Here is a 12,250-nt window from a genome sequence, read left to right on the forward strand (position 1 = left end):
ATCCCATATTTGAACTTCATGTAACATTATTGTATTGTACAGTATAATTTTATTCTTGTAATTTTTCATTAATAAATACTGTTTAAACTAAGATCTTCTAACAAGTCTTCTGATCGGCTGTTGTCTGCTCTATGGTCGGGTTGTTGTCTCTTTGACACAATCCCCATTTCCATTCTCACATTTATTCTGATCAAAATCGCCAGCTCAGTCTTCGTTGGAGTTGTTGCTCTTTATAATCTTATTAAAATAAGTTCACATCACTTGCTCCTCGATTTTTTATTTGTGAACTTATTTTGATAAGATTGTGCTCTTTACTAAAAATTATACATTTTTAGTGTTCTGCCTCTTATAATTATAGTCTTTCCAACTATTATCAAGATCATAGATAGCCACTTTGATATCTAAATTAATTGGAAGGCCAGGGGCGGATCCAGCCATTTAAAAAAATGGGGGGGGGGGGGGATCCCAACCCAAGACAAAAGGGGGGTTCCAACTATATGTCCCCATTCAAATGCATTGATCGTCCAAAAAAAGGGGAGAGTTGTCTCATTGGCAATCTAACAACATCTTTTTTTTTTATACTTTTAATGCAATGTAGCAAACTATGATGATCAGCACGGCAAAATTTTCCGCAAATTAGTCAAATAATGCTGAAATCGTTAGTAGACTATTTATAGGTTTGATTGTGGTAAAATAACCATTTGCAAGGATTTGTATAGTGAGACTTTTGAAATCCTTGCAACTTGTTACCCCTTTTTTGTATATTGAGAGACAGAGAGAAACTGTTACAGAGAAACAAAAAAGATCAGCAAAACTATAAGATCAACAAAAAAATATTTTTGTCATGGATTCACAATCATGAATGCTGGAAAGTGTCCAAGAACCATGGTTGATATATGCATGTACCTATCTAGAGGTGCACAACCGACATGTTTTTATAGCCCGGCTACAGTCCAGTTGAGGATACAGAGCGATATATGTCGAGGCACCTAATGGGGTGTCAATTAAGTAGTCACATAATCACATTCGGTTTTTGCCATGTAATCACATAATCAATTTTATAAACAAGATAATTAAATTACAAAAATAAAATCATAGATTATCAAATAATCAAATATTATAATCATTAAATATTTGGTCTGGTAATCAAATAATCACTATAATATGGCAGTATTATCACATAATAAAAAACCCATAAGGAGCAGGCCCGTAGCCAGGAATTTCCAAGGTGGGGGGGGGGGGGTCGTTGGACTCACAAACTCGACTTTAACAGTCACAATTCGAACAGAACATTGACTTTAACAGTGCTTATTTGTTTTCAAGGGGGGGGGGGTTCGTCCGAACCGAACCGAACCCCCCCTGGCTACGGGTATGAGGAGGCTCATATATGGGCATTTAAAACTAAGATAAACACACCATACTTACTTTAATGTTTCCCTTCGTATATTAACTTCAATCTTTAACAAATATTCGTTATAAAAAAAGTCGAAAATACTAGATGAACTTATGCAGAATAATAAAAGAGGGACGAAAGATACCAAAGGGACAGTCAAACTCATAAATCTAAAACAAACTGACAACGCCATGGCTAAAAATGAAAAAGACAAACAGAAAAACAATAGTACACATGACACAACATAGAAAACTAAAGAATAAACAACACGAACCCCACCAAAAACTAGGGGTGATCTCAGGTGCTCCGGAAGGGTAAGCAGATCCTGCTCCACATGCGGCACCCGTCGTGTTGCTTATGTGATTACAAATCCGGTAAATAGTCTAATTCGGTAGGTCAAATTCATGAAAGGGAAGGAGATTGTAGTTACGACGTGAGGAACATATCCGATATCATTTGTGAAATGGTTATTCCATAACGGTCAACCAACTCGTGATGGCGTCCGTAAAATTTACGAAGGGATGATTTCAACTTCACCATTTGGAACTCTTGATTTAATAGCTTCCTTGTGAGCAGTAACCCTCTATCAAGAAAATCATGATAGGAAATGCAAGCACGGGAATATCGTATCAATTGAGAGATATATACCCCGTATGCAGGTGCTGCTGGAATGTTGCTACTTAGAAATGGAAAGTTCACAATTGGAAAGCTGAAATCATCTCTTTTGTCGTAAAGTTTTGTCTTCAACCGACCCTCATTGTCAATTTCTAGATGTAAGTCAAGATATGAAGCTGACTTAACTGTATCTGTAGTATCCTTTATCTCCAATTCGATGGGATAGATGCGTTCCACATAGTCACCAAATTTTGAATTGTTTAGTGAAAGAACGTCATCTATATAGCGGAAAGTAGAGTTAAAGGATATTGCTAACTTCTTATCTTTCTTCCTAAGAAGTTCCTGCATGAAGTCAGCCTCATAATAATAAAGAAACAAGTCAGCAAGTAGAGGGGCGCAGTTTGTTCCCATTGGTATGCCGACAGTCTGTTGAAAAACACGTCCTCCGAACGTAACAAATATGTTGTCAATCAAGAAATCAAGCATCTTGATAATATCGGTTTCAGAGAATTTTTTGTTTGAATCAGAGTGATTCTTTACAAAGTAGGATTTATCCCTCCCTAAGACAAGATACTTGTATCTACGTTGGCCATTCTTTTTTATGAAGCAAAGTAATACCAACTCTTTTAATTTGTCTTTAAGTTTGGAATGTGGAATACTTGTGTAAAGAGTAGAGAAGTCAAATGTTTTAATACTGTTACAAGATGAAAGAGAGTTAGATTGTATGTACTCTAAAAGATCTTTGGAATTTTTAAGTATCCACATCTGATTCACGCCACCTCTAGAATAGGCAGTTTCACAATAACTTTGAAGCCCGTCTTTGATTGCTGATAAAATGGATGTTAATAATTTAGAAAGAGGTTTTGTGGAGCACTTGGAAGACCCAGCAATATACCGCTGTTTGTAAGGACACTTATGTAGTTTAGGTATCCAATACAGTGATGGAAGATCCAGTTCTTCATCTTTGGTTGAAATACCAAAGGAACAAAGAACAGACCTATGATTATCCAGGATTTCCTCTTTGGTAAGTGTCGTGAGGGTATATGTTGAGTTTCCAAGTGAATTGTCTATACCTAATTCGTTTATCAAGCAATTAATGTAATGTCTTTTACAGACAAAAACGATGTTATTTGGGGCTTTGTCTGCGGGGACAACAACATATTTATCATGGAGGTCGGATAGGTGTTTAGCAACATTTGGGTCTTTAAAAAACTTTGAGATGGTCCCTTGATCATTACCGGAAGTTGTTGAAACGACTGATAGAAAATTTATCGATGGTCATTCGTAAATTCATTATATGGTAACATACAGATTTAATCATTTCACACTACAAAAACACATACATGGTTAAGATAATGTACAAGTTATGTAACAAAGAGATTAACCAGAAAAACGGGAGAAATTTTCGACCTTGTCCTAAGCAGCTGAGCCTCAGATGCTGGCATTTGCAAATCCCATCAATCTGTCAATTTCGGGAACCCAGGGAGAAAGACTCATTTTTTTCTGACTAGGGGCCCCACCTGCCAAAATAGGAAAAATTAAAATAAAATGTATGGACATTTTCATAACAGTTTTAGCGGCCCAACCCAAGTTTCAGTACCATTGGCATTGGCTACTGAGCCCCTGCTTATTTCCCATTTGTCGTGGGTCTCATTGGGGTCTAAGCGTGACGCGGGATTGCCAATTTTTTGTAAGCGTGACACGTGAAAGTCAAATAATTGTGTCGTGAAAACGGGAAATGAGGTCTAGCGGGACCCGGGAAATAACAAAAATAATGAGAATTGCTTACGTACATATATATATATATAGTGTAAGCGGGATACGGGAATCTGAAAAACAGTAAGCGGGATCCGGGATCGGAACCCCCCAATGAAACCCCCTTTGTCCCATGATCAGCTTTACTTAATAATTATAAATGCCCACATGAGATCATATACTAGCTGCATAATATCAAGCCTGAAACAGTAATGGTGGTTAACACATGTATATAAAGTAGAAATATAAATAGTTTGGGTGTAACCAAAGTTTAATAGACTGTGAATTAACCTTCGAGTTCAACTCATTTCCGTCAAAAACTTTGGTTTTAGTGAACATCATTTGTGGGTTTAGGTGCGTGGTCACTTCCGTTCCAATGTTGAGCGAGTGGTTGGAAAACTATCATGAAAGCTATATTGCACGAATTATTCGGCAAATTGAATTCTCATAATTGTCTTTCAGCACTGCTTTCATCAGGGAATTGTGATTGAGTACCTACAGAACAAATATTATTTCAAGTTTATCCTGCACAATGACGATCACTAAGACGCTTGATGAACGTTTATAGTGCAGGGATACAGGCGATCCCCTCTATTTGGTAAAGGACGTCATAAAGGCGCACATAATTTGCGAGTTTTTTCCGGTGACGGATGAACTCGAAAGTGGTCTATTTGCACCTGGTTAAATCGGTACCTAGTCAAATTGGCACATGGTTAAATCGGTACCTAGTCAAATTGGCACCTGGTTAAATCGGTACCTAGTCAAATCGGCACCTGGTATAGTCAAATCGGCACCTAGTCAATTTGGCACCTGGTTAAATCGGCACAAGATGTAATCATTTCGGCACCCATGTTGGATTTATGAAACTATATATATGTTTTTGCCAGTATTTTAAGCAAATTGATTAAAAGAAAGAAGGAGTTATCCAACTGTTGACTTATTTACATTTTTTTATGTATTTTTTTCATTCAACTTATGTGTTAGTGTATTCAAGGTATTGTATATTTTTTATGCATGTTTTTACCAGTTGAGCATTTTACACGATTGTTAGTGTAATCATGTTAATGCTGTTTAATGTTTCCTGATACCACCTTAATTGGTAATTATTTAAATATTGCATGCGAGTTTGATTAGTGATAGTTTTCCCTTTTATTGCTTCTTATTTTCTCATACATGTAATAAAACAACTGCTTGGGTAATGGTTTCATTGTATAAAATCAAACCCTAAAAATAATTAAAAAAAGAAAGATCATTACACATTTTAAAAATTATATTAAATATTATTGGATGCCGACTTTAAACAGGTGCCCATTTGACTAGATACTGAATTAACATGGTGCCGATTTGACTTATACCCAGTCTTAAAGAGCATGTTTCATATTTAATTAAATTATAGGTTATTGTTGGTCATCTGGACAAGATTGATTTTTTCGCTTGAGCTGGTAAGAAGATAAGCAATCAAGTTGAGATGACCAATGATAATCTTTTTATCACTATTTTACCTATGACAACATTGTTAATTTCTATCAACAACACTTGCACCCTTTGTTTCTAGTGATAATTTTTCATATCTTTCTTCTGTGCTGAGAAAGGAAATTATCAGTCGTAATTATAAGATCAAAGGAAAATCTTTGTAAAATAGGGATAGAAAAAAATAATTGTGTTCCCTGGGAATTGCACCTTGGGATCTCTGTGTTACAAGTCAGGGTTATAACTGATATAAAATAAAAAAAACTTCTTTAGCTAAACCGTTTAAGGCTGGCGAAATATTTACTATTCAAGGGAAGCAATCATGTCACATCAGACAATCAGACATAGTCATTTTGTGTCTGTGATTTTGATTATATATATATATTTTGGAATATTAATTGCCATTCCTTTTTAGCTCACCTGGCCCGAAGGGCCAAGTGAGCTTTTCTCATCACTTTGCGTCCGTCGTCCGTCGTCTGTTAACTTTTACAAAAACCTTCTCCTCTGAAACTACTGGGCCAAATTTAACCAAACTTGGCCACAATCATCATTGGGGTATTTAGTTTAAAAAATGTGTCCGGTGACCCGGCCAACCAACAAAAATGGCCGCCATGGCTAAAAATAGAACATAGGGGTAAAATGTAGATTTTGGCTTATAACTCTAAAACCAAAGCATTTAGAGCAAATCTGACATGGGGGTAAAATTGTTTATCAGGTCAAGATCTATCTGCCCTGAAATTTTCAGATGAATCGGACAACCGGTTGTTGGGTTGCTGCCCCTGAATTGGTAATTTTAAGGAAATTTTGCCGTTTTTGGTTATTATCTTGAATATTATTATAGATAGAGATAAACTGTAAACAGCAATAATGTTCAGCAAAGTAATATCTACAAATAATTCAACATGACCAAAATGGTCAGTTGACCCCTTAAGGAGTTATTACCCTTTATAGTCATTTTTTACCAATTTTTTGTAAATTTTTGTAATCTTTTACAAAAATCTTCTCCTCTGAAACTATTGGGTCAAATTTAACCTAACTTAGCCACAATCATTATTAGGGTATCTAGTTTAAAAATTGTGTGTGGTGACCCAGCAAACCAATTAAGATGGCCGCCATGGCTAAAAATAGAACATAGGGGTAAAATGTAGATTTTGGCTTATAACTCTGAAACCAAAGCATTTAGAGCAAATCTGACAAAGGGTTAAATTGTTTATCAAGTCAATATCTATCTGCCATGAAATTTTTAGATGAATTGGACAACTGGTTGTTGGGTTGCTGCCCCCCAATTGGTAATTTTAAAAAGATTTGTTTTTTGGTTTTTATCTTGAATACTATAATAGATAGAGATAAACTGTAAACAGCAATAATGTTCAGCAAAGTAAGATCTAAAAATAAGTCAACAAGACCAAAATGGTCAGTTTACCCCTTAAGGAGTTATTGCCCTTTAGAGTCAATTTTTAACAATTTTTATTAATTTGGTAAATTTTTGTAAATTTTTACAAAATGTTTTCCTCTGTATCTAAAGGGCCAAGTTTATTATAGATAGAGAAAATTGTAAGTAGCAAATATGTTCAGTACAGTAAGATCTACAAACACATCAGCATCACCAAAACACAATTTTGTCATAAATCCATCCGTGTCCTATGTTTAATATGCACATAGACCAAGGTGAGCGACACAGGCTCTTTAGAGCCTTTAGTTATCATTAACTCTGGCAAAGTTTGTAAATTTACAGCCACTTACAATAAAAATATTAGTATTGCCAGTGGCGTTTACAAATCAATATGCTTTATGAACCATCTTAAAAGTAGTAACAAATTAAGACTATGTTTTGATTTGAGGAACTTCAAATACATATATTTTGAATAAAAATAACAAAATAAAAGTTGCACAATGGCATTTTATGGATGATATTAAGAGAAAGTTTCAATTAAATGTAATAAAGGTTAAGGAAGTGATACAAAATGTTTAACCCTGATAAAGTAACAGATTTTAATTTGACCATGTTGACTGAAATACAATTTATATATTTAGAATTCTCGAATCTTTTTTCCTTGTTGGTCCTAGAAGAATTCTGCTGGTTCTCTGACACTAATATTGGTATTATTTCTATTGCAAAATACAAAATTGTGTCAGTTCTTTGCAAAATTTTGGTGGTAAAAACATTCTGACCACCACTTTTCAAGGAGCTCTGTATATCTTTTAGATTTAATTTATGTTAAATCTTCATTTCAATTTATTGCACATGTACTGGATTGCAGTCAAATTGTACAAAAAATATGTACATGTACAATGATATTCTTTTATTACCTTTAATTATAACTTTCGATGCTTACCTTAATTGTGAACACAACACTATCATCCACTGAACATAGTGATACTACTACTTATCTTTCATCTCGGATTAAGTTCAGATGATAATTTTTTGAGACAGCTCTCAAATAAATTACATTGTGCCAACACTATTTACAGCCGATTTCATTGAGTGTGTATCCAAAGGTAATATCTTTGGTTAGCTTGCTTGTTAGCTGAACCGTGAAGTCATTGTTAGGTCAGGTAAACTACCCTCCTTTAAGAGTAGACTAGTCCGGCAGATAACCAATCTATCTGTCTCTTGGACTAGGCTACTTCGAAAGAAGGGTAGTATACCTGACCTAATAATGACTTTACGGTTCAGCTAACAAGCAAGCTAACCAAAGATACTACCTTTGGCTACATACTCAATGAAATCTGCAGTAATGGAATTCAGGGGCGTACAACACTTCCACTTCAGCTTTTCTGCAAAGTGGGTCATGTAACAGATTAGAGTTGTAAGGCATTAGTTATATATATTTATTTGTGTTGTGTAGCTTTAATTCTGAAAAATGTTTCTGAAATTTACTCAATAATTGTACATTTTAAAGTGACAAATTTTGCAATCATTATTTTTAAGCAAGATTAGCAAATTTGCCAGATAGGGATATATTTTATTAAATGCAAGCGTCAGAGCTATTTTCTGTTTGTCTTAACCACAATCCAATGTCCTCTTTTCCTCAATTTTGACATCACCTTATCAGACATTATCACAGAATTTGTACATAAATTTATTCGTTCATAGTGTGTTAATTTACGTTTTTTGATTGAGTTAAGCCTGCCAATTGATATTTTATCGTGTGTTTTTCTATGTTGTGATGTTATGCTATTGTTTCAGAAAAAGGGAGAAGGTTTGGTACCATTAAAACATTTAATCCCGCTGCAAATGTTTGCACCTGTCCTAAGTCAGGAATCTGATGTACAGTAGTTGTCGTTTGTTTATGTAATTTATACGTGTTTCTCGTTTCTAGTTTTTTACATGTATATAGATTAGAACATTGGTTTTCCCGTTTGAATGGTTTTACACTAGTAATTTTGGGTCCCTTTATAGCTTGTTGTTTCGGTGTGAGCCAAGGCTCCGTGTTGAAGGCTGTACATTGACCTATAATGGTTTACTTTTATAAATTGTTATTTGGATGGAGAGTTGTCTCATTGGCACTCACACCACATCTTCCTATATCTATGTACCATGGACAAAATTACTGATACCACTACTGAAGCTTTGCCTTCTGGAGCACTTAAGATAACTTTTTCGGGTGGATTGCATGTTGATTAGTCTTTAGTTTTCTGTATAGTGTATGTTTTGTGGGCTTGTTAGTCTTTTGTTGGGCTATAATGTGGCTGTCCCGATACATGTAGTTATCAATTTTCCAGAGTTTATCACTTCTTTTTAAATTAAACAAAATATACATTTAGTACTGTGGATTCATTATTTTTTCTTGGGTACCAATTTTCGTGGTTAAAGGAAATCTTGTATGTTCCTGGATATTTAATTGCGTGGTTTTGCCAAAGTCTGCATACAAGCCTATAGAAAATTTGTCAATCATTGAAGGTTTGATTTCATGGTTTTAATACTGTGGATTCATTATTATTCGTTGGATACCAATTTTCATGGTTTTCGTGGGTAAAGGTGAACCATGAATTCAAATGTTCAACGAATAATATATTTTGAATTGGCTTTATATACGGACATTGGCAAAACCACAAAATCAAATATCCACGAATATGCAGGTTTTCACCAATCCATGAAAATTGATACCCACAAAAATAAATGAATCCACAGTACCTGTACCCACAAAATCCAAGAAAATTGGTATCCAACGAATAAAAATGAATCCACAATAGCTGTACCCACAAAATCCAAGAAAATTGGTATCCAACGAATAATAATGAATCCACAATAGCTGTACCCACAAAATCCAAGAAAATTGGTATCCAACGAATAATAATGAATCCACAGTAGCTGTACCCACAAAATCCAAGAAAATTGGTATCCAACGAATAATAATGAATCCACAGTACCTGTACCTACAAAATCCAAGAAAATTGGTATCCAACGAATAATAATGAATCCACAGTAGCTGTACCCACAAAATCCAAGAAAATTGGTATCCAACGAATAATAATGAATCCACAGTAGCTGTACCCACAAAATCCAAGAAAATTGGTATCCAACGAATAATAATGAATCCACAGTATCTGCTGTATACAATGGACATGGATCCTATCCATGAACATTTTAAGAAATTTGTCAATAAAATATATTCTCAGATATATTCAGTTACAAAACTATGTTGTCATGTATGTTTATAACCATACTCGTCAAGAAAATTAGATAAAATTGTACATGGTGCATGAATCTGGTGTGTTCTAAAAATATCAATGAAGTCATTGTTAATGTAATATTTAAAATTAGAGTTATCTTCCTTGGTCCATAATTATAGTTGTACCAATTTATAGTACTGCCTTCCAAAGCCTCTGTGGCCGAGTGGTCTTTAGAAGTAGTCCAGCTTTATCAATAGCCTGTCAACACTGAGTTTGTGAGTAAGAACCCTACAGTGGCAGTTTTGTTTGATTCCACTCTTTATTGACTAGGATTGTGGATGGTATGCATATTAATGTGGAAGTGTATTCCTACATTTGTCTGTCTGTTCCAGTTTAAAATCTTGCAAATTCTTTTGATATTAGCCTTTACAAGTTTTATGAAACTTTTGACACAGTCTACATGTATCTCAGATCACATGATGTACTTTTGCAACCAAGTTTGTTTTTTTATCTGCATAATTTTTGAACTCTGTCATATGTCATATCTGCACACCATGTGTACAATCTTCTCCTAAATCCAAGCAGATTAAATTTAAAGTAACTCAAAATCTTAACAAAATATTATAATGCCATTATTTACCTCCCATTTTTGTTGTGGGGCCATATAGTTTTACCCTTGTCTGTCATTCTGAATCCGTCATTCTTTCATTCCATCTTTCCGTAACAAACCATAAAAAGCAATTTTTTTTTAAATGCCTTCAGATATTGGGCTGATTTTTTATAGTATGTAAGTTATAAATCATAAATAGTTACAAATCAAGTTTAAGTTTTGTTCCACTATGCTGATTTTGGACTTTTGGAAAAATTGTTGAAAATCATAGTTAAAAATGTATACAGCTTTTTTTTCTAAACACCTTCAGAAATTGGGCTGAATTTTAGTATGCAAGTTAACTTTGATGAGTTACAGATTAACTTTTGTTCACATTTGATTTTTAAATTATTGGGTTTTGGACTTTGAAAATAGTTGAAAATCACAGTTATTCTGACTTTTATACAACTGCAAAAATTTTTGTTGTTGTATAGGACAATAACTTGTGTATCAGTATTTCAATTGCTCTGAAATTGTACCACAATGTTTAATACCATAAGTAGCAGGTGGGGATTTATTTAAAGGGTTATGGGGCAAATAGTCTAGGAATTAAAGGCCAAATTGGGGCCTAAAACAAGCATTTTTCTAGTTTCAGGACAATAACTTGTGCGTAACTGTATGGATCTCTCTGACATTGTACCACAAGGTTCCATATAACAAAGGGTAGGCTGGGATTGAGTTTGGGGTTAATTTCCCCAAACATGTAGGAATAAGGGGCCAAAAAAGGGCCAAAAAGAAACATTTTTCTAGTTTACAGACAATAACTTGTGTTTAAGTGTATGGATCTCTCTGAAATTATACTACAATGTTTCTTACTACAAAGGAAAGGCTGGAATTGAGATTTGGGGTTCTTGCTCCAAGAGGGGTTTCATTAAGATGGGGGCCAAAAAAGGGGCCCAAATAAGCATTTTTGTAGTTTCCAGTCAATAACTTGTGTTTTTAAAAGTGTATAAATCTCTTCGAAATTATACCACAAGTTTCCATACTATAAAGGATGATTATGGGGGGTTGTGGCTCAAATCATTGAGCTATAAGGGGCAAAAAAGGGGAAAAACAAGGGTTTTTCTGGTTAAAGGACATTTTAGACAAATTAAAAGCATATAAGGGAGGTAATCCAATTCCATTTAAAGAATACTGTTATAGATATGTTTGATTACCTCCCTTACACTGCTTGAAAATAATGTATTAAGAAATGATGATTGTCTCGGGGGTGATAAGCTGTAAAATAAAAATTAGAATTTACTATTAATTAATATTAATTTTTACCATCATTGTTTTAATATTTTATGATGTATTTAAATGAGTAATTATTATTGTTGAAAACTCCATTGGAAATTTGAATTGAGATTATTTTTTAATAAAGGGAAAGGGGGGGGGGGGGGGGAGGTGACAAAAAATTGGGGGGTTGGGGTGGTAAATAAGATTATTTTTTTTTGGGGGGGGGGGGGTTTCTCATTTCAGATTTCAGAATTTAAAAAGAAAATTTCTTCAAATTTTTTGAGGGGATTAATATTCAGGTCATACAAAGCTGTGCCCTGCGGAGAATCTGCTTTCTATAAGCCTTGAGATTTTGTGCTGATTCTACTACAATGAGTTACAGATCAAGTTTATGTTTCGTTCCACTATGCTGATTTTCATGTTCTTTCAACACATCTTGTTAGATCTGCAGTACATCCACTTCCTGTTTACTGATAGTTTGAAATTTAAATACTCATTGATCAAGTAAATTTTCATCAAACTAGCATTGGTCT

General features: G+C 34.4%; 1 protein-coding gene across 2 annotated transcripts in view; it reads left to right on the top strand.

Moving 5' to 3' along the window:
- The first annotated feature begins 3,254 nt into the window (after window positions 1-3,254).
- Window positions 3,255-12,250, top strand: part of LOC143057568 (kinesin-like protein unc-104) — a 98,118-nt gene continuing 89,122 nt past the window's right edge. For both annotated transcript variants that reach the window (XM_076230884.1, XM_076230885.1), the window contains exon 1: window positions 3,255-3,308. The gene's annotated coding sequence lies outside the window, so the exon portion shown is untranslated. The remainder of the gene's footprint in view (window positions 3,309-12,250) is intronic.

This window comes from Mytilus galloprovincialis, chromosome 13 (assembly GCF_965363235.1).
Source record: "Mytilus galloprovincialis chromosome 13, xbMytGall1.hap1.1, whole genome shotgun sequence".
NCBI classification, from domain to species: Eukaryota; Metazoa; Mollusca; class Bivalvia; order Mytilida; family Mytilidae; genus Mytilus; species Mytilus galloprovincialis.